This window comes from Tripterygium wilfordii, chromosome 13 (assembly GCF_013401445.1).
Source record: "Tripterygium wilfordii isolate XIE 37 chromosome 13, ASM1340144v1, whole genome shotgun sequence".
Taxonomy (NCBI): domain Eukaryota; kingdom Viridiplantae; phylum Streptophyta; class Magnoliopsida; order Celastrales; family Celastraceae; genus Tripterygium; species Tripterygium wilfordii.
The window spans coordinates 7,793,781-7,808,946 of NC_052244.1; the positions used below are offsets into that span (position 1 = coordinate 7,793,781).

General features: G+C 34.3%; 2 long non-coding RNA genes across 2 annotated transcripts; both read right to left on the reverse strand.

Moving 5' to 3' along the window:
* Positions 1-6,514: 6,514 nt before the first annotated feature.
* Positions 6,515-8,339, reverse strand: LOC120013690. The gene is made up of 3 exons (XR_005471476.1): positions 8,156-8,339; positions 7,950-8,013; positions 6,515-6,750 (listed from the first exon to the last, which is right to left on the reverse strand). It is a non-coding gene; the product is annotated as an uncharacterized LOC120013690 (long non-coding RNA).
* Positions 8,340-12,666: 4,327 nt separating this feature from the next.
* On the reverse strand, positions 12,667-14,616 carry LOC120013674. Its single transcript, XR_005471473.1, has 3 exons — positions 14,453-14,616; positions 14,247-14,310; positions 12,667-13,045 (listed from the first exon to the last, which is right to left on the reverse strand). It is a non-coding gene; the product is annotated as an uncharacterized LOC120013674 (long non-coding RNA).
* Between the last annotated feature and the right edge of the window lie 550 nt (positions 14,617-15,166).

Here is a 15,166-nt window from a genome sequence, read left to right on the forward strand (position 1 = left end):
CTTCTTTACCTAACGAAACGTTGTCCAAAGCTAAACTAGCAAGTAAAGACTTCTAAGAACACTAAATAGGAGTATAAACGGTCCAATTTGATGCCTTAGGAATGCTCAGTTCTATGCATAGACAAGTTTTTCACGTTTCGTGCAATTTTGAACTTAACTTGGTCGAATTGGCTTCTTTACCTAACGAAACGTTGTCCAAAAGCTAAACTAGCAAGTTAAGTACTTCTAAGAACACTAAATAGAGTATAACGGTCCAATTTGATGCCTTAGGAATGCTCAATTTCTATGCGTAGACAAGTTTTTCACGTTTCGTGTAATTTTAAACTTAACTTGGTCTATTAGATTCTTTACCTAACTAAACGTTGTCCAAAAGCTAAACTAGCAAGTAAAGACTTCTAAGAACACTAAATAGAGTATAACGGTCCAATTTGATGCCTTAGGAATGCTCAATTCTATGCATAGATAAGTTTTTCACGTTTCGTGCAATTTTGAACATAACTTGGTGAATTGGCTTCCTTACCTAACTAAACGTTGTCCAAAGCTAAACTAGCAAGTTAAGTCTTTTAAGAACACTAAATAGAGTATAACGGTCCAATTGATGCCTTAGGAATGCTCAATTCTATGCATAGACAAGTTTTTCACGTTTCTTGCAAAATTTTGAACTTAACTTGGTCTATTGGCTTCTTTACCTAACGAAACGTTGTCCAAAAGCTAACTAGCAAGTTAAAGACTTCTAAGAACACTAAATAGAGTATAACGGTCCAATTTGATGCCTTAGGAATGCTTAGTTCTATGCATAGACAAGTTTTTCTCGTTTCGTGCAATTTTGAACTTAACTTGGTCTACTGGCTTCTTTACCTAACGAAACGTTGTCCAAAAGCTAAACTAGCAAGTTAAGACTTCTAAGAACACTAAATAGGTTTAAACGGTCCAATTTGATGCCTTAGGAATGCTCAATTCTATGCATAGACAAGTTTTTCACGTTCGTGCAATTTTGAACTTCACTTGGTCTATTGGCTTCTTTACCTAACAAAATGTTGTCCAAAAGCAGAAACTATCAAGTTAAGACTTCTAAGAACACTAAATAGACAAATTTGATGCCTGGGAATGCTTAGTTCTATGCATAGACAACTTTTAACATTTCGTGCAATTTTGAACTTAACTTGTTGTATTGCCTTCTTTACCTAACGAAACGTTGTCCAAAAAGCAAAAACTAGCAAGTTAAGACTTCTAAAAACACTAAATAGAGTATAACGGTCCGATTTGATGCCTTAGGAATGCTCATTCTATGCATGGACAAGTTTTTCTCGTTTCGTGTAATTTTGAACTTAACTTGGTCTATTGGCTTCTTTACCTAATGAAACGTTGTCCAAAAGCTAAACTAGCAAGTTAAGACTTCTAAGAACACTAAATAGAGTATAACGGTCCAATTTGATACCTTAGGAATGCTCAATTGTATGCGTAGACAAGTTTTTCACATTTCGTGCAATTTTGAACTTAACTTGGTGTATTGGCTTCTTTACCTAACTGAACGTTGTCCAAAAGCAAAACTAGAAAGTTAAGTCTTTTAAGAACACTAAATAGAGTATAACGGTCCAATTTGATGCCTTAGGAATGCTCAATTCTATGCATAGACAAGTTTTTCACGTTTCGTGCAATTTTGAACTTCACTTGGTCTATTGGCTTCTTTACCTAACAAAATGTTGTCCAAAAGCAAAACTATCAAGTTAAGACTTCTAAGAACACTAAATAGACAAATTTGATGCCCTGGGAATGCTTAGTTCTATGCATAGACAACTTTTTAACATTTCGTGCAATTTTGAACTTAACTTGTTGTATTGCCTTCTTTACCTAACGAAACGTTGTCCAAAAGCAAAACTAGCAGTTAAGACATCGAAGAACACTAAATAGAGTATAACGGTCAAATTTGATGCCTTAGGAATGCTTAGTTCTATGCATAGACAAGTTTTTCTCGTTTCGTGCAATTTTGAACTTAACTTGGTCTATTGGCTTCTTTACGTAACGAAACGTTGTCCAAAAGCTAAAGTAGAGAGTTAAGACTTCTAACAACACTAAATAGGGTATAACGGTCTAATTTGATGCCTTAGGAATGCTCAATTCTATGCATAGACAAGTTTTTCACGTTTCGTGCAATTTTGAACTTAACTTGGTGTATTGGCTTCTTTACCTAACGAAACGTTTTCCAAAATCTAAACTAGAAATTTAAGACATCGAAGAACACTAAATAGAGTATAGCGGTCAAATTTGATGCCTTAGGAATGCTTAGTTCTATGCATAGACAAGTTTTTCTCGTTTCGTGCAATTTTGAACTTAACTTGGTCTACTGGCTTCTTTGCCTAACGAAACGTTGTCCAAAAGCTAAACTAGAGAGTTAAGACTTCTAAGAACACTAAATAGGGTATAACGGTCCAATTTGATGCCTTAGGAATGCTCAATTCTATGCATAGACAAGTTTTTCACGTTTCGTGCAATTTTGAACTTAACTTGGTGTATTGGCTTCTTTACCTAACGAAACGTTGTCCAAAATCTAAACTAGAAAGTTAAGACTTCTAAGAACACTAAATAGAGTATAACCGTCCAATTTGATGCCTTAGGAATGCTCAATTCTATGCATAGACAAGTTTTTCACGTTTCGTGCAATTTTGAACTTAACTTGGTGTATTGGCTTCTTTACCTAACGAAACGTTGTCCAAAATCTAAACTAGAAAGTTAAGACTTCTAAGAATGCTAAATAGAGTATAACGGTCCAATTTGATGCCTTAGGAATGCTCAATTCTATGCATAGACAAGTTTTTCACGTTTCTTGCAAAATTTTGAACTTAACTTGGTCCATTGGCTTCTTTACCTAACGAAACGTTGTCCAAAAGCAAAACTAGCAAGTTAAGACTTCTAAGAACACTAAATAGAGTATAACGGTCCAATTTGATACCTTAGGAATGCTCAATTGTATGCGTAGACAAGTTTTTCACATTTCGTGCAATTTTGAACTTAACTTGGTCTACTGGCTTCTTTACCTAACGAAACGTTGTCCAAAAGCTAAACTAGCAAGTTAAGACTTCTAAGAACACTAAATAGGGTTTAACGGTCCAATTTGATGCCTTAGGAATGCTCAATTCAATGCATAGACAAGTTTTTCACGTTTCGTGCAATTTTGAACTTAACTTGGTCTATTGGCATCTTTACCTAACAAAATGCTGTCCAAAAGCAAAACTATCAAGTTAAAACTTCTAAGAACACTAAATAGACAAATTTGATGCCCTTGGAATGCTTAGTTCTATGCATAGACAAGTTTTTCACATTTCGTGCAATTTGAACTTAACTTGGTGTATTGCCTTCTTTACCTAACGAAACGTTGTCCAAAAGCTAAACTAGCAAGTTAAGACTTCTAAGAACACTAAATAGAGTATAACGGTCCGATTTGATGCCTTAGGAATGCTCAGTTCTATGCATAGACAAGTTTTTCACATTTCTTGTAATTTTGAACTTAACTTGGTCTATTGGCTTCTTTACCTAACGAAACGTTGTCCAAAAGCTAAACTAGCAAGTTAAGACTTCTAATAACTCTAAATAGAGTATAACGGTCCAATTTGATACCTTAGGAATGCTCAATTCTATGCGTAGACAAGTTTTTCACCTTTCGTGCAATTTTGAACTTAACTTGGTGTATTGGCTTCTTTACCTAACTGAACGTTGTCCAAAAGCTAAAGTAGAGAGTTAAGACTTCTAAGAACACTAAATAGGGTATAACGGTCCAATTTAATGCCTTAGGAAAGCTCAATTCTATGCATAGACAAGTTTTTCACGTTTCGTGCAATTTTAAACTTAACTTGGTCTATTGGCTTCTTACCTAACGAAACGTTGTCCAAAAGCAAAACTAGCAAGTTAAGACATCGAAGAATACTAAATAGAGTATAGCGGTCAAATTTGATGCCTTAGGAATGCTTAGTTCTATGCATAGACAAGTTTTTCTCGTTTCGTGCAATTTTGAACTTAACTTGGTCTACTGGCTTCTTTACCTAACGAAATGTTGTCCAAAAGCTAAACTAGAGAGTTAAGACTTCTAAGAACACTAAATAGGGTATAACGGTCCAATTTGATGCCTTAGGAATGCTCAATTCTATTCATAGACAAGTTTTTCACGTTTCGTGCAATTTTGAACTTAACTTGGTGTATTGGCTTTTTACCTAACGAAACGTTGTCCAAAATCTAAACTAGAAAGTTAAGACTTCTAAGAACACTAAATAGAGTATAACGGTCCAATTTGGTGCCTTAGGATTGCTCAATTCTATGCATAGACAAGTTTTTCACGTTTCGTGCAATTTTGAACTTAACTTGGTGTATTTGCTTCTTTACCTAACGAAACGTTGTCCAAAATCTAAACTAGAAAGTTAAGACTTCTAAGAACGCTAAATAGAGTATAACGGTCCAATTTGATGCCTTAGGAATGCTCAATTCTATGCATAGACAAGTTTTTCACGTTTCTTGCAAAATTTTGAACTTAACTTGGTCTATTGGCTTCTTTACCTAACGAAACGTTGTCCAAAAGCTAAACTAGCAAGTAAAGACTTCTAAGAACACAAAATAGAGTATAACGGTCCAATTTGATGCCTTAGGAATGCTTAGTTCTATGCATAGACAAGTTTTTCTCGTTTCGTGCAATTTTGAACTTAACTTGGTCTACTGGCTTCTTTACCTAACGAAACGTTGTCCAAAAGCTAAACTAGCAAGTCAAGACTTCTAAGAACACTAAATAGAGTATAACGGTCCAATTTGATGCCTTAGGAATGCTCAATTCTATGCATAGACAAGTTTTTCGCGTTTCGTGCAATTTTGAACTTAACTTGGTGTATTGGCTTCTTTACCTAACGAAACGTTGTCCAAAATCTAAACTAGAATGTTAAGACTTCTAAGAACACTAAATAGAGTATAACGGACCAATTTGATGCCTTAGGAATGCTCAATTCTATGCATAGACAAGTTTTTCACGTTTCGTGCAATTTTGAACTTAACTTGGTCTATTGGCTTCTTTACCTAACGAAACGTTGTCCAAAAGAAAAACTATCAAGTTAAGACTTCTAAGAACACTAAATAGACAAATTTGATGCCCTAGGAATGCTTAGTTCTATGCATAGACAAGTTTTTCTCGTTTCGTGCAATTTTGAACTGAACTTGGTCTATTGGCTTATTTACCTAACGAAACGTTGTCCAAAAGCTAAAGTAGAGAGTTAAGACTTCTAAGAACACTAAATAGGGTATAACGGTCCAATTTAATGCCTTAGGAAAGCTCAATTCTATGCATAGATAAGTTTTTCACGTTTCGTGCAATTTTGAACTTAACTTGGTCTATTGGCTTCTTTACCTAACGAAACGTTGTCCAAAAGCAAAACTAGCAAGTTAAGACATCGAAGAACACTAAATAGAGTATAGCGGTCAAATTTGATGCCTTAGGAATGCTTAGTTCTATGCATAGACAAGTTTTTCTCGTTTCGTGCAATTTTGAACTTAACTTGGTCTACTGGCTTCTTTACCTAACGAAATGTTGTCCAAAAGCTAAACTAGAGAGTTAAGACTTCTAAGAACACTAAATAGGGTATAACGGTCCAATTTGATGCCTTAGGAATGCTCAATTCTATGCATAGACAAGTTTTTCACGTTTCGTGCAATTTTGAACTTAACTTGGTGTATTGGCTTCTTTACCTAACGAAACGTTGTCCAAAATCTAAAATAGAAAGTTAAGACTTCTAAGAACACTAAATAGAGTATAACGGTCCAATTTGGTGCCTTAGGATTGCTCAATTCTATGCATAGACAAGTTTTTCACGTTTCGTGCAATTTTGAACTTAACTTGGCGTATTTGCTTCTTTACCTAACGAAACGTTGTCCAAAATCTAAACTAGAAAGTTAAGACTTCTAAGAACGCTAAATAGAGTATAACGGTCCAATTTGATGCCTTTGGAATGCTCAATTCTATGCATAGACAAGTTTTTCACGTTTCTTGCAAAATTTTGAACTTAACTTGGTCTATTGGCTTCTTTACCTAACGAAACGTTGTCCAAAAGCTAAACTAGCAAGTAAAGACTTCTAAGAACACTAAATAGAGTATAACGGTCCAATTTGATGCCTTAGGAATGCTTAGTTCTATGCATAGACAAGTTTTTCTCGTTTCGTGCAATTTTGAACTTAACTTGGTCTACTGGCTTCTTTACCTAACGAAACGTTGTCCAAAAGCTAAACTAGCAAGTTAAGACTTCTAAGAACACTAAATAGAGTATAACGGTCTGATTTGATGCCTTAGGAATGTCACGCCCCGTTTTGGGTGGGGTCGTGAGATAGGAAAACACATATACAAATTAGACAGATGTGGTGCAATTTTATAGAACAATGAGCGCTAGCCTGCACAACAATAAACAATTGTCCTAAAGAGGACTCCAGTGGCATTAAGCCTCTAGAAACATAATACAATACCACTATAGTAATTAAGACCCCAACGGTCTACATCAAGCAGATGCAATAAAACAACCACTTAATCAGAATGCTAGACCTTAGTGGTCAATATCACAGCGGAAACAAAACAACTGCTCAAGTTGAAGGTGACTGAGTCATAAATAAAATTCAACAATTTAAAATGTCTAACAATCCTAAATAAAGGTAAGGAAACAGACAGCTAATAAACACGGACTACACCACACCGTCACGCCTCCGGCAGTCGATCCTGAACCTTTTCCTGACCTGAGGGGGGGGGGAAAGGAAAAGAAAGAAAAGAAGGCATGAGCGAAAGGCCCAGTAGGGAAATAAAAATAGAACGATAAACAACGAGGGATAGAAATACAATACCAGAAGGAACCGTACTAGATTCGGGCCCCTATAAAGATTTACAACGCTCAAAGTGCCATAGAAAATAAACATGGCACATAACAACAAGAATCTGGATAAATGGCTACAAGGTACAATATCCAATATGCATCAATAAATGCAATTTACAACATATATATACATTTAAAATATTGTATATATTTAAAACAACAAGTGGAACAATTGAGGCACACCGAATGCCGAAGCACTCGTTGACCAAGTGTATACAAGTACACGTAAGGTCACAATCACACACAAGGGAGGATCCATTTAAGGAAAGTGTACTCCCCAAACAACAAGGATATCCGGACACCTAAACCGGTAGTGGGTTGTACACCCCACACCGAGCAATGTGATACAAGAACAACACAACCAACAATTGTCCACAAAACTTGGCTCAATATATGCCACATTACAATACATTTCAAAAACATTTACCAATGATATAATTTTTATATCATTACAGGAATTTACTTTAGCAACAACAGTACAACTAGGTTGTACCCAAAACAGTTTACAATACAGTTTTCTAAAATCTCATATTGCGGTCCAATAAACTCGGGATCCTCCTGGGAGTTGCACAATGTCCAGGCTGAAACCCCGGCGTCACTCCCGACCCCTCATCCATTGAACTCCACAAGGGTGTAAAATATGCAAATTATTGGTTTTGAATAAATTTATAATTTTCCTCTTTAATGCATTAAAAGAATTTGATGCAAATAAAAGTATTTATGCAATATCTTTGTTACGAAAATTTATAGTAAAACATGATGGATGCAAGACCCACAACAATGGCTTAGGCCACAACATGTCCATGGAGGAAGACAAAGAATAATAGAGGCAACAATTATCCATGAACAACAATCAAACAATTGTAGGAACAAGGAATTTAAGAATTTAGGAAGTTCCTACAATGATTCAATACAAGGCATAAAAGATTTATCAAAGAGAATAGAAATTTTCCTAAAAGGATTAAATACAAGATATACAAAGAAGTATTAGAGAGGATGGTAGTTTCCCTACAATTAATACAAGGCATAGAAGGAATTATCAAGGGGGGTAGAAGTTTCTCCTACCTCTTGTAGAAACAAACTTCACAAGCTCAAACAATTAACGTCAAATAATATCCAATGAGCCAACCTAGTCATAAATAACATATTATGACTTAATTTATCAAGTCTAATATTAATTTAACAAAAACCCCAAATTGGTTCAAATACCCTAAATTTGTAATCTAACAAATTTTCAATTAACTTGTATATAATGAGATCATAGTTCTTACCAACTTCTAAAGACCTTCAAAGATGGTTCCGGAGAGTGGTGGTTGCCGGTGGCTGGAGGTGACTGGTATGGGTGGCTGGTCGGATGGGGTTGTGGTGATGGTGGAGAAGAGAGTCACGGCTGCACAAGTAATTTAGGAGAAAAGAACAAAAGAACAAAAGAAGAAGAAAATAGAGTGAGGGAGGGGTTCGGGCACTGTAGGTTTAGGTTTTAATTTTATTTTTATTTTTTTTTTCAAAGACTATTATGACCCTTCTGTATTTACTATTCTGCCACTTGCATAATTACAATCCGGCCATTATGTATTATGTTGAATATTCTTACGATTAATCCCTTTTATTTTTAATATTCTAAGTTTACAATTACCACATCTATAACACTATATGGCTCAATGGATGATACTACTAAAGATACTTGTCCGCTTTAACGGTCTCACAAATACAGGGTATTACATCCTTCCCCACTTAACAAAAATTTCGTCCTCGAAATTTATAAAACTATCTAAGTTAGAACATCTAAATCTACCTAAGCTAAAACACCCGTAAGTAACAATACATAACAAAACATGGTCACTACTCAATGTTGCACAACACATAAGAATTGTAAGTACTTGGGGTGTAACATTCTTCCCCACTAAGCAAAAATTTCGTCTTCGAAATTTATACCACTTGCTAAGCATGATGCCTACGAGTAATAGTTTGCCTTCACAAACACACAAGAACTACAGGCTTTCGAGGTGTAACATTCTCCCCCTCTAAATAAAATTTCGTCCTCAAAATTTTACTAAGAAACTGCTAGTTTACCCATAGTATTAGTTATTTCTAATTTACCACGAAACACTAGACATGCGTCCATGCTATCAGAAACTTCAACCTCAAGAAAAAATGTTACAAGAGAAATTCTACCATGAATCCTACTCGAAAGATCCAATGTCAATACGACTTATTCTCAGAATCTATCAAGTATAGGGAAATAAATAATTAAGTAAATCCACTATGGGATTAGAAATCATGTACACTTAATAATTTGTAAACTCGTCGGCTAGGCCAAAAACCATTAACCACTTCCAATGCATACAAGTTCAATTCCAATTTCAAGAAGAAACAGACAGAACTCTTTTTTTTTTTTTTTGAAGTCAATATAAGCTAGTTTCACATAAAATGACTACAATACTAGAAAAATTAACAGCATAATTTATGCTATTTAATATAAGTCATACTTATTAGTAGACCATGGAACGCAGTAAAATACAAATTTTTGACAATTTATAACCAATTATAGCATGACATGATATATCTTATTAGCTTAAAGGAAAAGTTCACCGAATTCACAATCTTGTCAATAACATAAACAAATAGACATTATCAAACTTAGTCAACAAATGTTGCCCAAGTAAATTCACACAATTAACGAGACGAGCAAGTTTTCAAATGTTATAGCCAAAAGTTCTTTTAGTACAGTAGGTCCAATTAAGAGACATGTAAATACACGTCCACAGGCACACATAATACAAAGATGCTACTATTTTCAAATGCTCATCAACTATAATATTTATGAGATATTAAATTTTACTTATACAGCAAAGTCAACCTATAAATAGCCCCATTATCTATCATCATAAGTAGACCCAATAAAAATATTATACATCATAGGTTAAGTGCATAATTGACATGTCATAATGTAAACCATCAAGAAGAATTTATTCATAACGTTCTTCAGTAGTAAAAATATAAATAAAAAAAATTTATAAGTTACAACAATATTTTTCTCCTGATCAAAAAAATTAATGGAAAATATAGCTTAGGAGCAATTTTCAACCTTATTAGTTATTATCATACATGGATTTTCAAGGCACGACTCAAAGAGCATATAACCATCAAAAGAACCGTAATTACAAAAAATCTTAACTACTTCAAAACGTCTCTCTCATGAATACATTATAAAAGAAAAATGTGTCACAAAAAACTATACTATAGATGCAGACAGAAAAGAAGGACCATTGATTGGCAAAAATATAGCCAATTCTTAAAACATCTCAACACTGATTCCTTGGAGTAGTACCACGTGTTTCAAATAAATAGGTAAAAAAATTCAGAAATATAATCCTCAGTCAAATCTTGATCAGTTTCACACATTATCATTTCATAGACTACTTTGTCACGCATCAAGAATTGGATGCAACTTAAATACAAGATAGTAGGCAACAATCTTGCCAAGCACTTACACCACGAAAAGGAATATTAGTGTTTAACAAATGATCACAACTTTAGCTTTAAATAGCTTGTCCCTTTTTATATATTCTTTGATTGTTTCCATTTAAAAACAGCTTCAACTTTAGAAGAGTCTACCTCCTTCTTTAGAGATTATCTAACCATGAAACTTAACTTTGTTCACTCAATTCATATTACTTAACCAACATAATTATGTCCTTATAACATTCGTTAACTATTTGAATCATATTCATAATATAATCGTCATCATTATAACCCACAATAAAATACCCTGTGTAATATTCATTCTATCGACCTTTTTATAGAAAAATAAATCGTCGTGCACCCGTAAAACTATTAAAATCCAAAAGTCCACCAAATAATATATCATCCACAAAGGAATTTTTAGTTTAGTCAAAACATCAAAATCACCCAACCTTACTACAATAGGATCACCATTCACCAATCAAACCTTTAGAATCAACTATCCTAAAAAAAAAATTTGACACACTGTAACCATCATACTCCAATCATGACATCACAAAGACCACTTAAATAATTAATTTAGAAATTCCCTAATTGAGTAACCATGTCTCCAATAACAAACTTGAGAACTTACACTAATTTCTAACTAACACCAATTACCCAAAAAGTTGTAAGCAACCATAAATATACATGTCTCCCATAATAATCAAGATGATCATCAAAATTAATCTGAACCCAATATATGTGTCATATCATCCACCTTACCTCTATATTCACCATACAAATTTTCAGCTTCACTATACACTATGCCTTTACAACTTTCACTAGTATTCAAATTTTCTTTTAACGTACATTCACAAGTGGACAACTTCAACAATTTCTTTGATTTTCTATTACCATCTCATAATTATAAGATTAGTAACTTAGGTGATAACTTCTCAAGAAATTCAAGATACAATGATTCCCATATATCTAAAAAGAACTCCAGTATGCTTCTAGCATTTTCACAACTACACTTTCATCATTAAACACATTTAGTTACATGATCGTCACTTAGATAGGCATAATTTCCACAAACATATACCATTAACATCTCATGAGGTGTTATTAATCAAGAACATCATACCATTACTTAGACATTTACTCCATTACAATTAAGATCATTCTCTTAACATAAAGTGCATTAATCTCTAAACAACTCCATTTATCATCACAACACCCAACACTCATGAATTTACTTCAAATATTGAAAAGGTCTCCTTAACCATTAACGACATGCAATAAAATCCACACAACTTAGTTATCTTTAAAATTTTTTTAAATCTCACTAACATCATTCATTGGGAAGTGACTCTCAATAAGAGTTACTAACTTATACTTAGATCTTAGTAGGTTCAAATAATCCACCAAGGATTTCACAATACACTTTTTTCCCATTTTTCAACCACTAGAAAACTCTAAACTTATAAATTTAAAGTGTCAACCTTTCCGACAATTTCCTTTCCCACTTCACTAGGATTTTTACTACATACCTCAATAGGTACTTTGTACACCACATACCCAATGTTCTTAACTTTTGGATAACACAACTTCAATTTTAAAACTAAAACTTTCCCATACTTCTTAGTTACTACACAGCCTCAACAAAACTCTAAAATCTTAAGTTCAACACGTTTTGTGACGTCATTAAGTTGATGCGGTCATCCAAATTATCAATTTACCATTCTATTAGTAAGACACATACTTATCAATCAAGACACATAACATACAACCCTTTTCATCATGAAAGATTACTATTACTTTGAATGCCATTAATATCGTAAAACTTTAACTATTTTGTTTTACTTCATGAACCAAGGAGTGTGGAGAACACTTCCTTGTTTATCAAACCACCAAACAAGTTTTTCTGATGAATCATTTCATGTGCATCATCTAACCACTAATATTAACTATACACACAATCAAGTGCATCATTCGAACCTCTGACATTAACTACATACACAAAAATATTTAGTCGAATTGAATGTGTTATTTAACATACAAACATGACATAACCAGCTAACAACAGACAACTACAATTATAGCACAAACAAGAACTTATATCTACCTCTAAGAACATAAGTATCAGAACAATCATAATGTCAGTAATTCCAACTACAAGACTAATATTGAAAACAAAACTTACTTGTTGACTGCGGAGACGCACAGTGTAGCCCATAGACACACAAGGTTAGGACACTAGAACCTAAACCTCTGATACCAAGTTGTCACGCCCCGTTTTGGGTGGGGTCGTGAGATAGGAAAACACATATACAAATTAGACAGATGTGGTGCAATTTTATAGAACAATGAGCGCTAGCCTGCACAACAATAAATAATTGTCCTAAAGAGGACTCCAATGGCATTAAGCCTCTAGAAACATAATCCAATACCACTATAGTAATTAAGACCCCAACGGTCTACATCAAGCAGATGCAATAAAACAACCACTTAATCAGAATGCTAGACCTTAGTGGTCAATATCACAGCGGAAACAAAACAACTGCTCAAGTTGAAGGTGACTGAGTCATAAATAAAATTCAACAATTTAAAATGTCTAACAATCCTAAATAAAGGTAAGGAAACAGACAGCTAATAAACACGGACTACACCACACCGTCACGCCTCCGGCAGTCGATCCTGAACCTTTTCCTGACCTGAGGGGGGGGGGGAAAGGAAAAGAAAGAAAAGAAGGCATGAGCGAAAGGCCCAGTAGGGAAATAAAAATAGAACGATAAACAATGAGGGATAGAAATACAATACCAGAAGGAACCGTACTAGATTCGGGCCCCTATAAAGATTCACAACGCTCAAAGTGCCATAGAAAATAAACATGGTACATAACAACAAGAATCTGGATAAATGGCTACAAGGTACAACATCCAATATGCATCAATAAATGCAATTTACAACATATATATACATTTAAAATATTGTACATATTTAAAACAACAAGTGGAACAATTGAGGCACACCGAATGCCGAAACACTCGTTGACCAAGTGTATACAAGTACACGTAAGGTCACAATCACACACAAGGGAGGATCCATTTAAGGAAAGTGTACTCCCCAAACAACAAGGATATCCGGACACCTAAACCGGTAGTGGGTTGTACACCCCACACCGAGCAATGTGATACAAGAACAACACAACCAACAATTGTCCACAAAACTTGGCTCAATATATGCCACATTACAATACATTTCAAAAACATTTACCAATGATATAATTTTTATATCATTACAGGAATTTACTTTAGCAACAACAGTACAACTAGGTTGTACCCAAAACAGTTTACAATACAGTTTTCTAAAATCTCATATTGCGGTCCAATAAACTCGGGATCCTCCTGGGAGTTGCACAATGTCCAGGCTGAAACCCCGGCGTCACTCCCGACCCCTCATCCATTGAACTCCACAAGGGTGTAAAATATGCAAATTATTGGTTTTGAATAAATTTATAATTTTCCTCTTTAATGCATTAAAAGAATTTGATGCAAATAAAAGTATTTATGCAATATCTTTGTTACGAAAATTTATAGTAAAACATGATGGATGCAAGACCCACAACAATGGCTTAGGCCACAACATGTCCATGGAGGAAGACAAAGAATAATAGAGGCCAACAATTATCCATGAACAACAATCAAACAATTGTAGGAACAAGGAATTTAAGAATTTAGGAAGTTCCTACAATGATTCAATACAAGGCATAAAAGATTTATCAAAGAGAATAGAAATTTTCCTAAAAGGATTAAATACAAGATATACAAAGAATTATTAGAGAGGATGGTAGTTTCCCTACAATTAATACAAGGCATAGAAGGAATTATCAAGGGGGGTAGAAGTTTCCCCTACCTCTTGTAGAAACAAACTTCACAAGCTCAAACAATTAACGTCAAATAATATCCAATGAGCCAACCTAGTCATAAATAACATATTATGACTTAATTTATCAAGTCTAATATTAATTTAACAAAAACCCCAAATTGGTTCAAATACCCTAAATTTGTAATCTAACAAATTTTCAATTAACTTGTATATAATGAGATCATAGTTCTTACCAACTTCTAAAGACCTTCAAAGATGGTTCCGGAGAGTGGTGGTTGCCGGTGGCTGGAGGTGACTGGTATGGGTGGCTGGTCGGATGGGGTTGTGGTGATGGTGGAGAAGAGAGTCACGGCTGCACAAGTAATTTAGGAGAAAAGAACAAAAGAACAAAAGAAGAAGAAAATAGAGTGAAGGAGGGGTTCGGGCACTGTAGGTTTAGGTTTTAATTTTTTTTTATTTTTTTTTATTTTTTTTTTTTCAAAGACTATTATGACCCTTCTGTATTTACTATTCTGCCACTTGCATAATTACAATCCGGCCATTATGTATTATGTTGAATATTCTTATGATTAATCCCTTTTATTTTTAATATTCTAAGTTTACAATTACCACATCTATAACACTATATGGCTCAATGGATGATACTACTAAAGATACTTGTCCGCTTTAACGGTCTCACAAATACGGGGTATTACAAGGAATGCTCAATTCTATGCATAGACAAGTTTTTCACATTTCGTGTAATTTTGAACTTAACGAAACGATGTCAAAAAGAAAAACTATCAAGTTAAGACTTCTAAGAACACTAAATGGACAAATTTGATGCCCTAGGAATGCTTAGCTCTATGCATAGACAAGTTTTTCACGTTTCGTGCAATTTTGAACTGAACTTGGTCTATTTGCTTCTTTACCTAACGAAACGTTGTCCAAAAGCTAAACTAGCAAGT